The sequence below is a fragment of the Equus asinus genome, chromosome 2, assembly GCF_041296235.1.
Source record: "Equus asinus isolate D_3611 breed Donkey chromosome 2, EquAss-T2T_v2, whole genome shotgun sequence".
In the NCBI taxonomy this organism is placed as follows: domain Eukaryota; kingdom Metazoa; phylum Chordata; class Mammalia; order Perissodactyla; family Equidae; genus Equus; species Equus asinus.
This window is the reverse complement of record NC_091791.1, coordinates 132,415,944-132,436,771: the sequence shown is the minus strand read 5'-3', so window position 1 is coordinate 132,436,771 and position 20,828 is coordinate 132,415,944. Positions and strand designations below refer to the sequence as shown.

Sequence of the window (20,828 nt, the reverse complement as noted above, 5' to 3'; positions counted from 1 at the left end):
AGAGGAGTTTATACCTGCTCTGAGTTCAAGGTTGAGCAAAACTGTGCCCAGAAGACACTGAAGAGGGGAGAAGAGGACATTCCCAGAAGAGGGAACAGGATGCGCACTGGCAGAGGTGGAGAGAACGTGCCATATGTGGAGAAGGCTGGCCATCCAGCATGAATGGAGCACAGAGCAGTCACGAGGGAATGGCTGGAGAGGGAGCTAGAAAGTAAGAAGGCGCCAGATCACGCCACCCTACGGGAAGCTATTAGAGGACTTTAAAGAGGTGAAAGCATATTTCAGTTAGTGGCCAGAGGTTCAGTCGTTCTGGAGGTGATGCAGAGGATGGGTTGGAGGTCCGAAGACCCATCTTAGGGGCCATTAAGGGGTCCACATAATAATCACTGAGGGCACAGGCCATAGCAGTGCCAGTGGGGATTGGAGAGAGAGTAAAGGATCTGATGGACAGATAGGAGGTTGAATCAAGAGCGCATCGACTAACATGTCTTTACAATGCGGCAGCGCGTTTTGATGGAAAGACTTTGGAGTCAGAGACATAAATCAAATCTTGACTCTCCGCTTTTGGGTTGTGTCACCTTGAGAAGTCACTTATCTTCATTGGTAAAGGAGTGATAACATCACACACTCCCTCTTGTCACTTTTAGGACTAAAGTAAATCGCTTGGGTTCTGACAACACCCTCCTGTCATGGTGGTGATGCTCTGATTGTGGATCCCTCCAGCCCTAGCGGGAGGTCAGAGAGGATATCGTAGGGCATAGCATGTTAGAGTTGAAATAAAAACTAAATCATCAAGAATTACATTTTAATTACACTTTAACTTCACATATGACTTTTTATTAAGAAAATTTATTTTGGAATAGACACAAAAATAGAATGCAACCCATGTAACCGTCACCCAGCTTTAACAGTTCCCATAATTTACCACTTTTATTTCATCTATTCCCTCTGCTTATTTTGGGTAAAGTCTTCAAAAGCAAATCCCAGGCATCATATCATTTTAGCCTTAAATACTTCAGATAAGGTCTTAAAAAAACGTATTATCACACCTAACAAATTCAACAATGCATCAATATTATATAATTCCAAGTCCACATTCAGTTTTCCCTATTTGTCTTAAAATTGTCTTTCTGCAGTTGTTTGTGCAAATTAGGATGTAAACAAAGTCCACACACTGCAGGTGCATCTCATTTTATTTATAAAAGTTTTCTCATTTAAAAAATATCATTTATTGGTTAAAGAAACCAGGTCATTTGTCATATAGGCTTTTCCCCTACAGTCTGGATTTGGCTGGTTGCAATCTCATGGTGTCATTTAACGTGTTCCTCTGTTCCTAGTATTTCATGTAAACTGGTAGTTTTTTCTCAAAGCTTGATCAGATTCAAATAACATCTTTTTGGTGGGAATATTTCATGAGTGGTGCTGTATAGTTCCTTTTATAATGTCTCAAGAGGCAATTTCTTTTTCCTCTTTGAATGAGGTGAAGATTGATCAGTGAGTCCAATTATCACCAGCTCAATCTATTCTTTATAAAGTTCCCCACAACCTTTCACCTAATGGTATTAGCAACCATTGATGTTTACCTAAATATGTCATTTCATTAGGGACTGCAAAGTAGTGATTTTATAATTCTATCATTCCTTCTGCATTTATTAGCTTCTATGAAGAACTTTCCCTTAGCAACTCTTTGGTGAATCTGAAAAAAATAGATCTTCAGGAAAAGCAGGATAAATACTTGATTCTTTCTTTTATCTACCAGCTTTCAGATTTGTTTCTCAATTTTATCAATTAGGTTTTTGGGGGAGAAGGGGAAATATTATTAAGAACACACAGATTTTTATGTATTTGAAGTGTCTCAATCCTTTGCAGTCATTAGTTTTTGACCAGTAGGCTCCTGAGTAGTACTTTATCATTTGCAAGAAACTTAACAAACAACCCCGTGAAGGTAGGTATTATTACCAAGTTTTGCAAATGAGAAATCTAGATCATATGGCTTGAACCAGAACTTGGTGTCTATTATCCTTTCCATTAAACATATAATGGTTGAAAGAATCAGAGTGTTAAAGATGACTGGATTGTTTGTCTTTTTTCCTGTTTTCTGGTTTTGAGATTAAACAGCAGATGTCTTTAACCAGTGGGAATATGATATTAAGCAATATACACTTTAGAAGGCATTACTTGTAGCAAACACTGTTGAGAATAATGTTACGCTGATAATACTGTAACTTAGTAAATAGCCTGTCTCAACTTTGTTTGTGAAGCATTTCAATTTTGATTACTCTGTGTGGGATCTACCGCTCAGATGTATGTCATTTTATGGTCTGCCCATGTCTGGGGAGTTGGCATTACACGCTGCCTAGTGTTTTTAATTCAGAACTTCTTCTAAAAGAAACCTTAGCCTCTTGTGTTCAAACCCTAGTTTTAATAGCATAAGCTATTTCCTTCTTATATAGCTTTGTGGGCATAGTAATAAAATAAATACCACAAAATCACTGATGAGATGAAAATTGAGCTCCCTGCTTCTGTGCAGCCATGTAGGTAAAACAGTAATTGGCTCTGATAATAACTTTTGTTTTTACAAACCAAAGTCTAAATGAGAGTCACATTTGATATATCTGCTTGTAATTACTATCAAAAGGAGAGAATACAAAATTTAGATTGGTTAGTGACTCAAGATAGATTAAATAAATTGCTGTCTTTTCTTGACCAATTTAAGGAAAATTTTTGAAATTATTTCTGATATTTATCTTACTGTTGGTAAAAAATGATCATCTTCCAGAACATGCTTTTCTGCTTAATGAGATGATTAATTTTGTTTTTTAAATCACTTATGCTTATAACTATTTTCCTGTACATCTCTATAGATGGTTTGTAAGACAAATTTAGGTTATGAACGTATTTGTTAGTGATTTTCAGTGAAACCATTTGATATGTTAATATTATTTAAATATAGACTCCTTCAATATGTTTTATAAAGGGAAATTAAATCATTTGTGCTACATATTGTTATTTTGGTATACACATGCTTTCGTGCCAAAATAGTAAAGATTAGAATCTTAATAATTCTAAAGGAGCTTTCCCATTGCTTTAGAAGCCAACTATTACAGAATTGATATTACAAGCTGTAATTTCTGTTGGATTCCTATTTACATTTTGATTTCTTTCCAAAAATATCTGTGCTGGACACTGGTGCCACAGAAATGTAAAAATGAGCATAGAACAACCGGATTTTAATGCCAGTTTTCACAATGATTCTGTATTTGATCATTTCCTCTCTCCATCAGTCCAAGAGCCACACAAGGTTGATGGAACATAAGAAAACCAAGAAAACAGCTAAGGTCCACTGAACCAATGATCCCTGAATTAAAAAGTTCTAACAGAGGTTAGACATGAGAGATGAAGCTGTTACCGTCAACTGTATACAGAATACATATTTGAAAAACACCCTAATTACAGAAGCCACATCCAGTCAATATAATGCATATTAGCAATTTCCCAATCCTTGGTAGAATGGAAATTATTCCGAAAGTTTAATTAAGAAGGAACAAATTATGTGCAGGTTTTAATTTCAATAAAAGAGGCACCGAGCTTCCATGAAAAACTCTGGTATAGTGCTGTGAGTGGGGGCTCCCCACGGAAGGAAGCCATGTATAATTAGGCACTACATTGCTTTTGTCATCACATGTACTTCAAGGAGAAGGGAAGAGATATGCCTTATTTGCAACCTGTGTCCCTGCGTGGGTTAAATAAAGTGGACAGTTGAGTGCAGTTATTTGGAGATTTGGTTTAAAAACTGCTATTGAAAAAATAAAAGGAAGATTTGGAGCCTGTGTTATGAAATAACTTATCTAGACAGCATGCATTCCACGGTATTTTTGTTGTCTTCTCCTTCATTTTGACCTTATGAATGGCACGGGCCACTTATGAATGCTTCAGATCAAAGAAATACCTGGATGATGAACTAAGCCGTCTGATTCCTACAACCATTTTGACAATTGCATCAGATCCTCCTCAGAACTAAGACACTCAGTTGAAAGGAAGTCAGTTTTTTTAATTGCTCACAACGCCTCCTTTTAAAAAAGTCTCAAAGGCCACATGTTATATGATTCCATTTATGTGAAATGTCCAAAAGGAGCAGATCCAAGAAACAGAAAGATTAGCAGTTGCCAGGGCCTGAGAGGAGGCGGGAATGGGGAGTGATCCTTAATGTGTACGAGGTTTCTTTTTGGGGTGATGAAAATGTTCTAGAATTAGATAGGGGTGAGGGTTGTACAACTTTGTGAATATGCTAAAACCCACTGAATTATATACTTTTAAAGGGGTGAATTTGATAGTATGTAAATTATATCACAATAAGAACGTCACCAAAGACTTCAGAAACTGTTGGGACCACCATATTCCTTAAGTGTCAGGTTGCCTTTTAGCATCAAATCGTAGAATGCCAAAGCAGGGGAGGGAGGGTCGGGGGTGGATATTTCTTCAAGAGACCAAGTCTAAGTGGTTCGTTTTGCAGATAAAGAAACTGACTTCCAAAGAGAGGAAGTGACTTCCCAAGGTCGCATGCAGGCAGTTCAGGATAGGGCAAGACTGGAACCCACGTTTCTGGACACCTATCCAGTGCTCCTTTCCACGGCCACTCTTCTGCCTATTTAAGCATATCAGCAATAACTAATTTGAATTGTTTAAAATGAGGAATACCTGGCTCAAAGTGACGCTCTTAGTTTTTCTAATGGAAGCATACATTTTTCCTACAGATAGCAAAATCTCCGTGACGAAGTAAATAAATTTGTTGTGGTAAATTTACCAAGTCCAAACTGAGATTTACCTGTAAACGTCCCTTGAGGAAAATGGCCACATTAACAGACCGAGGGAGCCCTCTACCTGTGTGTGTGTAGTATAGATTTCACTGGCAAAATCCTTGACCTGGAAAGCTAAAAATAAATCAAGACCAGGTATTCTAGTCCTTTGTCCACCTTGGTTGGCTTCTAGCATTATTTCTGAGAAAATGAATAGCATCCAAGGATGCATTTGTATGAGGAGTAGGACACATGGAGGAAAATCTGCAGAAAGTTCCTGTTCCATGAACAAAAGAGACCAATTAGCAGCGTAAATAAAAGACCCAAATAATAGATACATATTTTCCAGTGGGAATTACATTAAAATAATTATTTTCAAAGAACTTTATACTCCTTTGAGGATATAAAATGTTAGTAAGCATTTTTGTTCTTCCAGCATGAAAGTTTCATTGTTTCTTTGTTTCAGCGAAAGATAGGGTTGGATGTAAGAATCATGCAGGATCCTGAGAACATCCGCCACAGAGCTGCTGTCAAAGCCAACTATGGAATCAGTTTGCCACATATTAATCAGAGAAAAGCAAGTGTAAGTAATGAGCTGTTTAAATGAGCTCTTAATTTTCTTAAGACTTAAAAGTTACATATTAGTAGGGTAAGACCCAATGTAGATTTTAAGTAAAGATTTTGATCCTTTCGTCCTTAGAATTTCTGAAGATGAAATGGAGTGGCTTTCATTCTTCTTTTAATTAGAAATGATTTTAAAAATGTAAACTTATTTTTAAAAGGTCTATTTGTAGCTCATTCAGATTTCTCTATTTTATTTGCTGTTCCTAAATAATCTAGTACCGTAATTTTAACAAGGATGGAATAATTTAATAACAAGAAGAATTAATAGAGAAATTTAAAATATTTTATTTCTTTGATAGTAGGCTCACCACTAGAAAAATCAAAACGAAACAACAGCACAGTATCAGCTTCAATGGTATATACTCACACAATATGCAAAATCTAAGAATATTATTCTGAATCTGAAGCAAGCAAGGATTAATCCTCCATGTCAGCAAGATGATGAGAGGGAAAAATAATCAAGTAGCTTTTGGCATTAAGGGATCTCAGAATCTGTGCCTATTTTTGCACGTTAACTTGCTGCTAAGTGTCCAAAGCAAGGATTGTACTCTTTCTGTGTTGTGGGGTTTTCTTAGGAGAATTAAGAGTAGTGCTTCATTTTAATTGGGAAATCATTTTATTTGAGATCATTTCTAATACTGAAAATAACTAGTGAGGTGGTATCTATACATTTTTAAATACATGTGTAACCTTTGGCATCTCTCAAAAGCTCTTAAATGTATACTTTGGTGAAATCAAAACGAAAAGCAAGATTAATTTTAGAGTTAAATTGAAAAACCATTTTCAACCAGCATAATAGTCTCTTAGATTAATCTTCCAAATTTCCTACGTAGACATTTTCAACTGCTTACTCCATTCACGTAACCCTGGAATATATTTTTAGTTCCTCTCGGTGTACTTTGTGTTATTCTAACAGGTTTGGTTTAAGAGCACTTTATCATAGAAATGCTTTTATAGCCTAAGAAATAACCAGAAAGTTAGATATTTTTATTCCTGCTGAAACTTTATTTAAAATGTCACTGTGAATAATATGAAAGGGTCTTTATCTGCTTCCCATGAGCCCAAAGCCCTTGAAAGAAAAATATTATTTCTCTGGCTGTACAGACAGAAGCGGATTTGTCTTGTGTTGTTGTTGGTTTTCCCCTTCAATCTAGAATTAATATTGGCTTAGCTGGTGGAGCGCTGAGGCTTCGTAGCCCAAGGCAACTGCTGCATTGCTTGGAAACTTTTCCCGGTGAATATGGAAGTTTAAAAAGGCATACTTCCAGATTTAGAGAGGATTGTGCTTTGCTTTAATGAATCCAAGTGAAGATTCAGACATAAATAGGAATTCAAAGTTATATCCAAAATTTGGGGCAGAATCTTAGTCGTTCATTATATTCTTTCTAATTCGCAAATAGCCTGAGTGCCTTGGATACTGTGCCCATGTACTTTGAACACAGAGGATTTGGGAAAACACTTTGCCTTGTAGGACATACAGATAATGTACACTCATTGATTGCATTAAAGAGCCTTTTTTTTTTCCCATAAAACTTGACTCTGTAAAAATCCACACCAGAGCACTTTAACATGTATGTACACGATGTATATTTTGCTCAAACTGACTCCTGGCATTTCGATCAAAATAGTTGACCGTATCATTTTATGTTGATGTACAGGTGTGTGAGGGCGCTAACTGAAAACTGGCATTTCCATTTGGGATTTACAGAACACTGTGAAGCATGGTGCAAAAAGTCCTGTGAAAGAAATATTCAGGTGTTTGGTTTTCAACAGTCATGCGGAGCATTTGGGAATAAATACGGTTGAGACTTACCACGTATAAAAAATGGTTTTGAAAGCACTTCCCTAAGCTGCAGCACCGTGTCTAGCATTGTGATGCATGGTTAATTAGAGAAGCCGCATCAAGGCTAATCGCTTTCTAGAACAACTCCAAACACTCAGAGGGGGTTATTATTTGGCTGCCGAGGGCCATGTGTTTCCTTACTTCTTCTGAAACTTGAACAGCTTGTCAAAAGCCTGTAAATAATCTGAGACACTTTGACAGAGCATATTTGAGTATGTAACTAGTTTACATTATTAGTTCCTAGAAACTGGTATTTTCTCCATTTTATGAAGAGGTGTATCCTTCCTGCTAATAAGGGGCCGATGCAAAGATTTTAGTGCATTGAAAACACACTCCAGACACACACACATACGTACACACTCATACACACATCACAAAATTGCCTTCCGAATGTTATGTCCTGTAACTCTGTTATGTAAAATCAATTTATGAAAAAGTATTAAAAGTGAAACTCATCGACTATTTTTTCAGTATCTTAAATCTGCCAAATAATGAAAAAAACAAAACTCTCTCACAGGTTTGTGAGTAGGGCCTTAGAGGTGCAGGGAGGTGAGAAGAAATCTCTGGTACTTTTCATACTTCCTCACTGACATTTGGCTCCAGTCAGACTTTCTAGTGCAACACATTAAAAGGCCTACAGAAAATTTGACTTTGATTTATTTTTTTTAAATAAAAAGTGTTTCTTAAAAGGCTTGAAACATGTATCTGTTAACATGAATTTTAAAAGAACGATTATGAATGCATAACAAAATAGCCAAAGAAAACATTGCTTTGAATTGCGGCACAAATAACTCTGATTATAACTGTTATGACCTAGAAAAGAATCATAAAAACATTTTTCTTTTTGGCAAGATATGAGTTGCTGCAAAATTATACCAGTTCTTTGGTCCCACTTTCCAAATAAATAAATATATAATGCAACGTAAACTTAGAATCCTTTACTTATTCATGAGGTTGAATTTAATACTATTATGATTTCTAGATTTTATGAGTCATACATTATGCAGTGTTTTTCACTAACTTAGTTGGGTAGAAACCACACGTCACAAATCATGGTTTCATTCTTTACGGTGTCACTTGGGGTGTACACAGTAATCTCTCTCACTGAAAGAGCATCCATTTCTGCAGTGATAAAGTAATGGAAAGTGAGGCAATTGTGTTAATGTCAAATGATTAGAAGAAGCACCAGGAGTAAGGGGCGGGGAGAAGGAGGGCGGAGAAAGAAGGACGACTTCAAAACACAATTGTGTTTTAAGCCCATGCATATGGCCACAATTACAGTCACAACATAATTTGGCAACGGTAGCAGAATTAGATTTAAACAAATTGATGTTACACTGCAGTAATTCAGAATGAGCTTGTTGCATTTATAAACCATAACAAGAAGCCGAGTGAATTAATAAACCCTTCTTGTCACTAAAAATAAAAAAGGGAATAATTGCTGAGATGGAGTTAACTTAACAGATGACTATAGTCAGCATCCTTTCAGCCTAGATATGGGAAAGTGAAGGTCACCCCCATCTCAGATGACAAAGAGGGAACATTTTGTTGGTAAACAAATTAATCTTTTGAAAGGTCGCCATTTGTTTTAAGTTTTTATCCAGTTCTTGTCATCTGGAATCAGAGATTGACTGTCATTTCACTAGGCAGGGGTGCAGTTGAAGCAGACAAAGCTGCTTCTGTACATATCAGCATTCCTTGACAAAACTCGGTGCCTGATTGGGATGCTATGGGCTGCTGGTTTACAGCTGTCTCCGGACAAGAATGGAGGCCCACCCCTGAATTCCAATAAGATGGGCCTGCATATTCCGCCTGCTGTAAGCTGGCCCTCTGCCCACAAGTAAAATGTATTGTAGTTCAAGCCAGCAATTATCTCTTTTACTTCCTTCTGTGCTGCTTCTGTTCCCTTTTTCCAAAAACAGATGTGGGTATTCACTCAAGTTCTGCATCTATTCTTTCTCACACCTGCCGGGGCAGAATTTTGACAGAGGTAGAGTTTGAGGGAGCCAGCAGACAACAATCAGATGTAATTTCTTTGAGAGCAGCTTAAAAAGAAAATGTTGATTTTTCAGGAAATGTGGAATCAGCATCTTGGTCCCCCTCCCTTTCCCCAGGAGCATTTGGTAAATTAAATTAGTTGAACAAAAGGAAATAGCTTTAAAGACATTCAGAAATGCCATATCCTATTTATGACGCACAGTCATTACCCAAGGACAGCGATGGCGTACGCCACATCCCATTTCTATCGTTAGGGAGCTTTCTCTTCAGGTTGCTTACAAAGAGTTTTCAAGAAAATGATGACTTTTCATGTATTCCACCAACACGGTGGTGGCGGCGGTGGTAGAAGCGGTGGTATATTGCCTTTGTATGTTGTTATTTAGAATTTTGGTTTTGCATTCGTTTGGAGTGCTGAGAAAGTGAAGAAAGTGATATGACAATTGTCATTGGCTGGTGTCCGGCTTTCTCACAAACGCCCGTTATTCTGGGAGTGGGGAGAGAGAGGCAAACAGAGGCCACACGCTGTCAGATGACGTCCACAGAAAATCTAGCTCTAGAGAGTTCTCTAACCTCCTAAGAAGGCTGTGTTTCTTGAGTTTCTGTGCGAGGATTCCACACGTTCCCAACCCAACCCTGTGCTCACTCTAAGCACTTTCTAGCTCTGAGCATAGTGATTCTGGGTCAGACTGCCTGGTGTGAATGCTTACTAAATGGGGGACCTCCCAGAAACAGCCTCCATTTCCTCGTGTGTAAAATGTCCATAGTAAGAGTATCTCAATTTAAATGAGATAATTCAAAGTAGTTAACAAAGGTCCTGGTACAAATAAGTGCGCTGAAAATATTAGCTATGACCATTGGCCATTTTCACATAGCTTATTGTGCCATGTTTTATACTGTCCTCTAAAGCTTACATTATTGTAGGGGTTGGGGGGGGAGAACCAGAATATTACTGAGGCCCCTTCCAGGGATTCTATTTAATATTTCATATGATGATGGCTTCTTTCCCGCATGGAAATGAAGACAGGGACCTTGTTGTCTGTTCCGTTGGTCTGTGTTTCTAATCCTCCACTGCACCACGCAGTGTTCTGCACGTAGTAGGTACTCAGGAGACACCCAATTTGTCTCCTTGTCCGTCCAGTCTCTGCATTGAAACTATATAACCTGATGCCGAGTCTGGAAGTGAAGTAGCGGTTTTGCTGGCCCACAGTAGGCCAGATTGCACAGGGCATCCTGCCACTGAGCCGTCTGATCGAGTTTACCTGGTAAAACACCCTTGCTCCTGGATTCATATTGTAGCCTTGCCTCCAGCTGTTTCCAGGAACAAGTTACTCTACCTCGCTCATTCTCATTTTCCCAGTTTATCAAATGGGGAGGCTAGATGGGATGCAGTTGGTGTGGTGGGAGGGGTTTGGAGTCGAGTGGATCAGTCTATCTGCCATTTTCCAGGCGTGAAACCCTAAGCAAGCAAACTAACGTCTCCAGTCCTCAGTTTTCTTTTCTGTAAGGTCAAGATAACGGTGCCTGCTAGGCAAGGGTGTTACAGGGATTATGATAATATATTAACATTGCTGGCACATGATACTGCCTAATATGGTTCCTGTCTTTCTGAAAAATGAATTAATATTAAACATTTCATACTTCCGTCTTCACACCTGTGCTTCCAGAAAAGGATCTGATTTGGCTCTTTTCACACACCAGTAAAGGAGTGATACGGCTTAATGCCCTGGTTTTCAAATTGTTGCAGAGAACTCCAATGAGTTTCAGGGAGGTTGCAAGCATTTGATTCATATTTATTTAATTCATATTTCACTTTTTGTGATAAATATTTAAACTATTCTAAAGTGTAATAAAGAACAGTACAGACATACTTAAGTTAGGTACCAAATTTTAATGCATTAGGTACCATTAATGGGTTAATTTGTGCCATCGGGTTAACTGTGAGCACAGGGGTGTGCATGTGTGCATGCATGTGTGTGTATGTACATTTGAATTTCCTATAAAGGTGTTTTTATTAGATAGGGTGTATCTTGGTACAAGTCATATTTTGAAATGCCAATCTGCTCATATACACTCCTATAAATCATACAAAATAAATAAGTGAAGATTAAATGAGCTAATACATGTCAAGTTCTTAAAGCAGTTCTTAGCCCCCAGTAAGCATTCAATAAATGTTAACTGGTATTACTATTTCAACACACGTGTGCTCCCATCCATTAAAAGCCAGGCAAGTCCTCTGGTGCACACGTTTGGCACAGCATACTAGTCAACGGTGCAGTTACAATAATATGTATTGCATCATGATAATATAGCATTACAGATTGTTGCATTGCACATTTTCAGTTTGGGTTGGTTCCTTCCTGATTCGAAGTGTGCTGTACAGTCTTCATTTGGCATCACGGGGTTGCAATGTCACTTTGTTTACAACTGCAGATTAAAGGTCAGCAATAAAGCATCATTTTAAATTTGGACTCCGCATGCAAAGCAAAATTAGCTAGCTTTGAAACTGAGTGAATATCTGAAAGGGAAGGGTCCTGAGATATCCAAAAAGAAACTTAAATGGGACAGGAGGGAACGTCTGAAAGTGTTACAAGACACATTTGAAAAGAACTTTTGGTCATTCAACCCTTCAATAATAATAGCTTTTATTAAGTGTGCCAGCCACTAGGCTAGTGCTTTATGTACAGTATCTTATTTAACCCTTCCACCTATAAAATAGATGTTTTTATAACCGTTTTACACATGAGGAAACTGAGACTAAGATTAAGCTACTTGCCTAAGGTTATAAAGTAAGTAAGAGAGTCAGGGTTCAAATTATTTATGAATCTATTTGTCAGATCTGCCCAAATTGAGCTCGTACCAACTAATTCTTATTTACTAAGGAATGTGAGCAGTTATAGATATTGCTAGTGATTGTATTTTGAAACAAAAGAATCCTACTATTCTTTAAAGCTTCTGGATCATTTTAGCTGAAGAAAATCCTGAGATTATAGGCACCTCAACAAATGGTTAGCAATAGGAAATTACTTCTCTGTTAATGTTAGGATTTTCTCCATCTTGTGCGGCCCAAATAAAATATAGAAATAAATTGTATGCTGTGACAGATGTAAGATTGCAGTCGTTATCTATAACCCTTGATTTCATAAGTTTGCCTTCATCAAAACAGCCTCATTATTTCCAGTGTTTATTATAAACACTTACAAATATAACTAATATGTATACTTATACTTATTTATGTATTTAAAATTCAACATATAAAATTATACTAAATTCTTATAAAACCTGCATTTATTTACGTATCAGCATTCTATTTAAGGTCGCATTTGAAAAGCAGATTCTATTGCTGAAAATAAATTTGAAAATCTTTGGCAGAGAGTATCACCTCTCCCATGGGTTTTTGCTTCTTAACAAGAGTAAATCCTCTATTTAATTAAACCAAAGGAGTTAGACTCTATTAAGGGATTTCAAGCATGAGTGGACAGGGAGCAGAGGGATTTGGGGGGTGCAGGAGGAGAGCCTTTGCACGGCCCTGGACTCATCCCCGGTCGGCAGCCACCTGTGAAGCAGCTAGCCCGGCCCCCGCAGGAGAGCCAGGGCCTTTGCGCTTTGTGACTTGAGCTTTGGACCTGAGTTTGGTATTTGTTAGACTTCGTACTAAGAGGTTATGTTTCTAATCTTGTAATTCCACTTTGATGAGCCAAAAATTAGGAAGATGGAGGCGGCCAAGTCAGCTGTATGATAGGTTTATGTCACAAGGGGTCCATGGATAGAATTGTATTTCAATATAATTGGCTTCCAATGTATGTTATTTTATGCATTTATAAAAACATTATTTTGAGAAGGGGTCCGTGGCCTTTGCTAGACTGCCAACGGGGTCCCTGTCCCGCCAAAAGTTAGAACTCTCTGTGATAGATCTCCTTTCCTTTCATGTGAGCATCTAGCGTGGGGCAAAGTATGTATAAGAACAGAGGAGCATCCTAAAAGCTCTGTATTCTTTATGGAGGGAAGATCCAGTTCTCTCAGTTGACCGTGTAGGAGACCTACGAAAAAGTGCACATATCTGGACTTCCACTCCAGATTTTCAAAAGAATTGCATCTTCGTGAGTAAAAATATAAAACTTCATGCTTTCATCTAACTACCATTGCTTTTCTGTGGCAAGGAGGAAAATGGAACAGCTACAAAAGTGGTAATGCTTGCAATATTGTAGTAAGTATTCTGTTTAAAATGAAGCAAAGGAAAAATACTACAGCAAGTAGCACAATAGCATTAGCCACAAGAGAAACGGGCTGAATAGAATTGTTTTTATCATGGCCCAGGTTAATTATCTACTGAGAGGTACTTGAGATGAATAAATACTGTTGCTGTGTTCTCCAATATTCTAACTCATGGTACCTTAAACTGTACTGGAATTCAAGTATACATTCCTAGCCTTTTAAAAACCTCTTTGGTAGAATATAAGTAAGTACCCATAGACTAGAGTGATTCACTCTATCCTTTCTTTAAAAGCATAGCCTCTGAATCAGAATGTGTAGTGTAAGCCCAGAAGATATTTATCTAGAGGAGATCCCTCTTGTTAGGCTGTAAAGTTGGCATAGTATGCCACCAAATTACCTGATTTATACAGTCTTTTGATATCTATCTCTATCTCCAATGATAGCCTAAATAAATCTGCTTATGGTTAGCAAGTAAATGGTCTGAAAGCAGCCAGGCACACATTAGTGGAAAGAACCACAGACAAGAGTCAGAAGACTTGGGCGCTAATCCTGCCTTTGCCACTGAGACAAGCCAAGTTATGATAGGCACACCATTTAGTCTCTAAAGACTGAGATTCCTCATCTGTACACTGAGAAGACAAACTGGCTTGTTCAGAGTCTTTGCCGGACCCACAGCCCGGATTGTGTGACTCCCAGATTAATGCTCCTTTGGCTCCTTGCAGAACCACCAGTCTCTCAGGAGAGACAAAGCAGTGATCAGTGTAACCGCTGGATGGAGGCAAGCCTTAAGATGGGCCTTTGAGGAGCTGATGGACATGGCTGAAAGCAGAGGTGGCGTGTATGTTAAGCACCGGAAGCAATACAAGCAAAGGCAGAGGTGGAGAATAATGGGAGTAATGGAGGATGGCTTAGAGCTTTGCCTAATCTTGAATTTTTATAAAAGCAAAGCCCAAAAGATGTGGTTAGATGTGTAAGGCCGATTGATGGATGGCCTTGAAAGAGCCACTGAAATATAATTGGGTGATCTCAGTCTAGATCATAAAAAGAAGGGCTTAAGGCAGTTTCTGAAATTAGATCACTCCTCCAGATGCTCTAACTGAAGGGCAGCTTTAGAATTCTCCTGAACGATCTCTCTCCCTTGATGTCCTCATTGGTTATTAAACTTTATTTCCTCTCCCTTTGGCTATAAAGAGTTCTTGAATAGCATTATCTCCTGAACTTGTTAAATGTTCATGAAACTGCCTAATCAGAGTTCCACAGGCTGTACCCCTCCTTGACCATTAACATATAACTCCCTGTCCCCTTCGTATGAATGGCCAGCTGGATAGCTGAGATTGCCTCTTAGCCCTTCCTACTTTCTGACCTAATGCTGAATATCCCACTGCTACCCAGGATTCTACCTGTGAATCCCTCCCTAATCCCCACGTCTCACCTCTCCTTCCAATGTTAGTCAAAAGCAGGTCTTGTTGGGGCAAGAGTTATGGGGGCAAGAGCGAAGGAAAGAGAAAAGGAGTGGTTGACTCCTCGCAAACACTGTCTGCTGTTCTCCTTCTCCCCACACGTGACCCCCACCCCCCATCGCTAATTACCAGCCTCAGCATTGGACAGTCTGAACCACTTCCCCCAATCTCACCCGCCCACCAACCCCCTGTAGTCCCATCCGCCCATGCGAAGAAATGCCCAGGAGACTATCTTAATCCAAGTGCTTCCTGAAATATGGGTGTGTTTCCACACTTGCCATCTGTTTATGCTAAACGGGAAATAAAGGAAAAGTTTGACAGGCTTTTTTCTTCCTGACTTTTCCCCTCTTTTGCAAGAAGTAAAAACCCTCAGAAAATGCCCAGAGTGTTGTTATTTAGCATGAGGATCACAAAAGTAAGTCCACTGGGGCCAGGCAGGTAATAACCGATGGAAGCGACTGAGGGTCAGGGCTGGGTCTACACACTGGGTGCTGAACTGAGAAGGCAGGCCCTCCCTGCGGGAGGAGCGCCTCAGCTCTAGCCCTGTGGCTGGGTTTTCAAAAGAAGCTGGAAATTCATATTCATATTTTTGGTGAAACCTCCTGATTTTTAAATATTTGCTCAAATAATTTATAAAACCCTGTGTAGTTCAAAGAAAGTTGTCTCCAGTCTATACCTGTTTTATAGGTCAGTAATTTGCAGCTTAGCATCTTCTAGAATGCTATTACTTTGGTGCAGCTCAGGATATGACCCTCAGCTTTATAGGATTAGAGACTTGATTTTGGTGGAGTTAATCAACTCTTGGAAGCAACTGAAGTCACAAGAGACTGATGTATAAACTGGAATGCCACTTTATTTATTCTAAAGAGAGCTATAATGGTCCAACAGACCTGAATGTTCAAGTCAGCCTGATCTGATGAACATATTGTGTCCTTATTACAAAGCTACACAGAAAGCCCAGTCAGAAGCCTGCTTAGTGAACAGAGAAACTGACCGAGGGTAATTAGTTGGACGCTCTTCATGGTGAGCAGCACCACACATTTATAGTCTGATGCATCCATCTGTGAAGCTACTCCTGCCAAAGCGATGTGAATACATGCCTGTGAAGTGAGTGGTTTATGGCACTGAGAAATTCTGACTCTCTGATTCAACCTTTTATAATAAATAGCTACTATCTGCTTGGACTTGACGATGTGAGTTATGTTGCGCTGTCCTGAACTTCTTATAGCGTGACCACATTTCTCCCATGGGATGAGTTTACTCATCTTCCTGATATTACGCCCATCTTCCTGAAGAGGAAACTGCAGCTTAGAGAAATTAAGTTACTTGCTCCAGTCATCCAATTAGGGAGTAGTTGAGCCCAGATTCAAATCCAGGCCCACCTGATGTTCGAGCCTATGTTCTTAACCACTGACTTCCTGCTGTAAGAGACCACTCACCTTCAGCTGACTCTTGTTTCTTTGATGACACTAATTAGACCACATTCCTCTTGGGGGCCTGGGTCTTTTAAATCTACTTCTATATGGAGTTGACCACATTGATCGCGTATTTATTTTTCTAGTTTAACACTCAGAGTTGGGTAGCAGGGAGGGGGGATCACATAGTCTGCTTCTGACCTAAGTAATTAGACTATGCAGAGGAGGAGAGGAGCCCTGGCTGGATGAAACAGGAAGCATCAGGAGGAGACAGAGAAAGATGAGAGGTGAGAAGGGACCAGTCCATAATGAAAAGTATTCTTGGGGGACTTCTTGTCGAGATAGCCTGCCTCCCTGATCTGCCCGTGGTTCCCAACCAGGAGAGCCACGTAGAGCCAAAGAGTTCTCCTTCCCGTGCCAGCTGGTGGGATCCCAGTTACGGCCGACGGTTTGTGAGATCCCAGTTATGGCTGATGGTTGGTGAGATCCCAGCTACGGCCGATGGTTGGTGAGATCCCAGCTACGGCCGATGGTTGGTGAGATCCCAGCTACTGCCAATGGTTGGTGAGATCCCAGCTATGGCTGATGGTTTGTGGGATCCCAGCTATGGCCGATGGTTTGGTTCAATTGTGCTAATATCTCACGTGAGCTTGCCTGAGGACCTAACCATTTTCTTTAAGATGTTCCTAAGAAAACTCTTTTCTGAGTTTCAGAATACCCTTTTCCATTTCTAACTTAAAAGGGGCTGATCCTTGTAGAAGGTTATCAGGGGAACTTGGAAAGTGAAAACATGCACTCACCCCAAGGCGGGTAGCTGGCCAAGGAAACATTAACTCAACGTCCTCTTCTCCACCCGTTTAAAGATGTACTGGATACTTAAATATTGGATTAGTGTAATATAACCATAATTTAGGGGGAAAGAGGATTGACTCAGCAAAGTATTTTCAAAACTGTGACCTTCTCATTATGGAATTATCGTTTAATCCAAACACTGAAATCCCAGGGGAAGTACCTGTCACCGTCTTTCCACAGTTGTGGGTTTCTTGTTCCACTTACCCGTAGTCTCGAGTGTAGGACCTAGACTTCGATAGCAGGGAAGATAATTCCCCACAGCCTCCACTTTCTAACTTAAACACTTGCAGGCTGCCTGGCTGTGCTTTTGCTCCAGGCTGCATTGTGAGCTGAAACGTGTTACCTGCTCAGGAAACTGCACAGGAAGTAATAACGAGCGCTTCCGAGTGCTTCTCTGCGTTGGGCATCGTGTTAAGTGCAATACACATGGACTATCTCATGTAATCTTCACAGTACTCCTAGGAGTTAAGTACTGTTACTACTTTCATTTTATTTTTGGGGAAACTGAGGCAAAAGTGGTTAAATAACTTTCCCAAAGTACACAGCTAAAAGTCAAAGAGTCATAATTCAAACTCAGCCAGTCTGACTTCCAAATTGGCTTTTTTTTTTTTGTGAGGAAGGTTGGCCCTGAGCTAACATCCATGCCCACCTGCCCATCTTCCTCTATTTTGTATGTGGGACACCACCACAGCATGGCTTGATGAGTGGTATGTAGGGCTGTGCCTCACATCCGGGCCTGCAAACCCTGGGCTGCCAAAGCAGAGTGCAGAACGTAACCACTATGCCACTGGGCCAGCCCCCAAGTTGGCATTCTTAATTCTTATTCTATGCTACCTCCAGGTAGCTTTGAGGATGGTGATTGTGACCTGCATCTGAGGAGCAGATCTTGGACTCAGCCAAATATTGCTTCCTCGGTGACAAAGGAATTTGATGGAGAAATTTCTCTGCCTTGGTCTGGGAATAGAAGTAAAAGATCCAACTCCTTAGTAAGAGGCTACATGAACTCAAGGATTAGAACAAGAAGGGGCGCTAGTACTTTCCTGCCCCAGATTTGTTGCGATATAACTGACGTATAACATTGTGTAAGTTTAAGGTGTATAGGGTGATGATTAGATATGCATATATATTGTGAAATGGTGACCTCAATCAGGTTAGTTAACACGTCCATCACCTCACACATGACCTTTTGTGTGAGTGATGTATGCTGAGAACTTTTAAGATCTCTCTACGGCTGGTACTTCTAAGATGGAAACTTCTCCCAGCTAGATTGTAAACTCCTCTGAGGGCGGGGACCACATCTCGGACATCAAGCATAGTGCTCGATTTGGTCAGAATCCAATATAAATTCACTGTTGATTTGTGTCTGCGGTTAATGACTTTGAATAACAACTTGTTAAGGGCTTGTGTGATTGAGTCAGGCTGTGTCAAGTTAACGTGAGTCACGGAATACCATGTACCTCATTTGACTACATTTGTAGAGCACTCCTCTTTTTGGCCATAAAAATAAATCCTAGATTTCTTCAGGTAGAATGAATTTTCCCCTCCCTAGATCATCACTGCACGCTCTTAAAGCTTTTACATGCTATGCCTTGAATTTACTGAGCGACATCAAAGAACAGTGGAATAAATACAAAGATATAGTCCTGAAAAGGAAAAAAGATTATAATAAGAATAGCAGTTCTTTCCAAGTTAATCTTTATATCTAATGTAACTCCAATCAAAATTCTTATGGGTTTTATTTGGTTTGCGTGGAATATCAATTCTTTTCAACTTGCCAATATTTATCATCTTGAAAAATAAATGGACAAAGGCTTCCTTTCATTTAATGAAGGTGAATTTTTCAAACTACTTATTAAAACATATAATTACAATAACTGTAATAGCATCTCTGGGTAGAAAAATTAACAGACGGATCAATGGAATAAAAAAATGACCATAGACATTGACTTAGTATAAAAAATAACTTAGAATGTAATAAAAGTGACACTGTAAGTCAGTGGGAAAGGGAGGGCTTGTTAGATAAATGGTGCTGAGTCATTTGGCTAACGATTTGGGAAAAAAGCGTTAAGTTAAATCCTACCCTTACATCCTACACGAAAGAAAACTGGATGAATTAAATTAAAGTAAAATGTTGAAAAAGAAAAAAATAAGAAAACTATAAAAAAAGAATTATTCTTCAAGTCAGTCAAAGAAGATTTTTTTAAACACCATAACCTCATATAATTACAATCCTCATTACAAGAAAAGTCCATATATTGGGTTCCAATCCTAGATCTGTCACTATCTTCTATGTGATTTGGGGGCCAATCTCTTACATTCCTCGGGCCTTAGTATGATCATTTGTAAATTTAGGACATTGGATCAAGTCATCTCTAAGGTCCCTTCCAGTGCTGACCATCCATAACTCTGATTCTGATCAAAATCCGTTTCCTTCCGTTCCCTTCCTTTCCCGTTTATGACCACCAACATAAGACGTGTCAAACAGAAAAGCAGACCAGGTTCAGCTGTTTTCTCTCGTGATTGTGGAAATAAAATTCACAGAAGGTATTAATGTTTTTCGTTTTCCATTTACGCATTTAACAAAGCATTTGCCGAGTACCTATTGTGTACTTGACCCCATCCTAGTGACGCTGATGTGTTATCGCTTTCACGACTCAGAGCACGTCAGAGAGATTACTACTCCCATTTTACAGAGAAGAAACTCAGGATCGTAGAGGTTAAGATCTATGACCAAGTCCTATAATTAATATGTGGCTTGCTCAAAATTGGACCTATATTTTCTTTTGACAGTCTGATTCAGAGTCTAGGAAAATTATCCCAAGAGAAATCGTGCAAAAAAGGACAAGCTCTTACACATACACACACACACACAGTGTTGAGATGTTCTATTCCTTACAAATCAGAGTTTCTCTACTAAATGAATAATGTATTTTTTTAATGGACTTAATTTTTGTTTGGGGTTAATTCCTTCATTGATTTAAGCAAAACCCCCTGAACTAGAAGCGCCTCTCGCCTCCCTCCAGGTTTGCTCAGGCGTCTCTCCCGCAGACTTCAGTGATACAACATAGAAATTATGGCGAAACCCAGCGGAGTCGTTGGAGGGAAAGCCTCAGGCCTGCTCAGGAAGGGCTGCCAGATCAATAGGAAGAGCCCCAGCAGGTCTGCAGCGTGTGCCAACTCGGCTGCTGGGGTGAGGTGAATGAGGACTGAACTTCACTTCGCTCCTGACCCTAGCCGGTATTTGAACCAAAATGCCCGGAGACTGGCACACTTTCTATAATGTGGGAATAAATAGCAATAGCAGACGTAATTATAATGAATGCTAAGTCTCTTCACAAAGTCTCTCTTAGATCTTAATGGAAAGGACTAGCATTTAAACTCATTTCCCCTCATGTGGTTCCTAGTACAAGTTGGGCCAGTAGATTCTGTCTAGACATCAACTTGTAATAGTAACCCTAAGTTCGCAGGAGAAAAATAGATAGAAGGCAGAGGAACATTGGTTGCTCTTCTCCTTTCCTTGTCTTGTGATGGTGTTTGAGTGAGGGTGCGGTATAATATTCACCAATATGCAAAAATCACTCACGTGAGCAACTCAGTCCTTTTTTTCTTGTATGAGATGTAGTAGATG

General features: G+C 39.4%; 1 protein-coding gene across 1 annotated transcript in view; it reads left to right on the top strand.

The window, feature by feature from the left end:
* IQCH (IQ motif containing H) overlaps positions 1-20,828 on the top strand; it is a 177,027-nt gene that overhangs the window by 26,035 nt on the left and 130,164 nt on the right. The gene's annotated exons all lie outside the window — the stretch shown is intronic.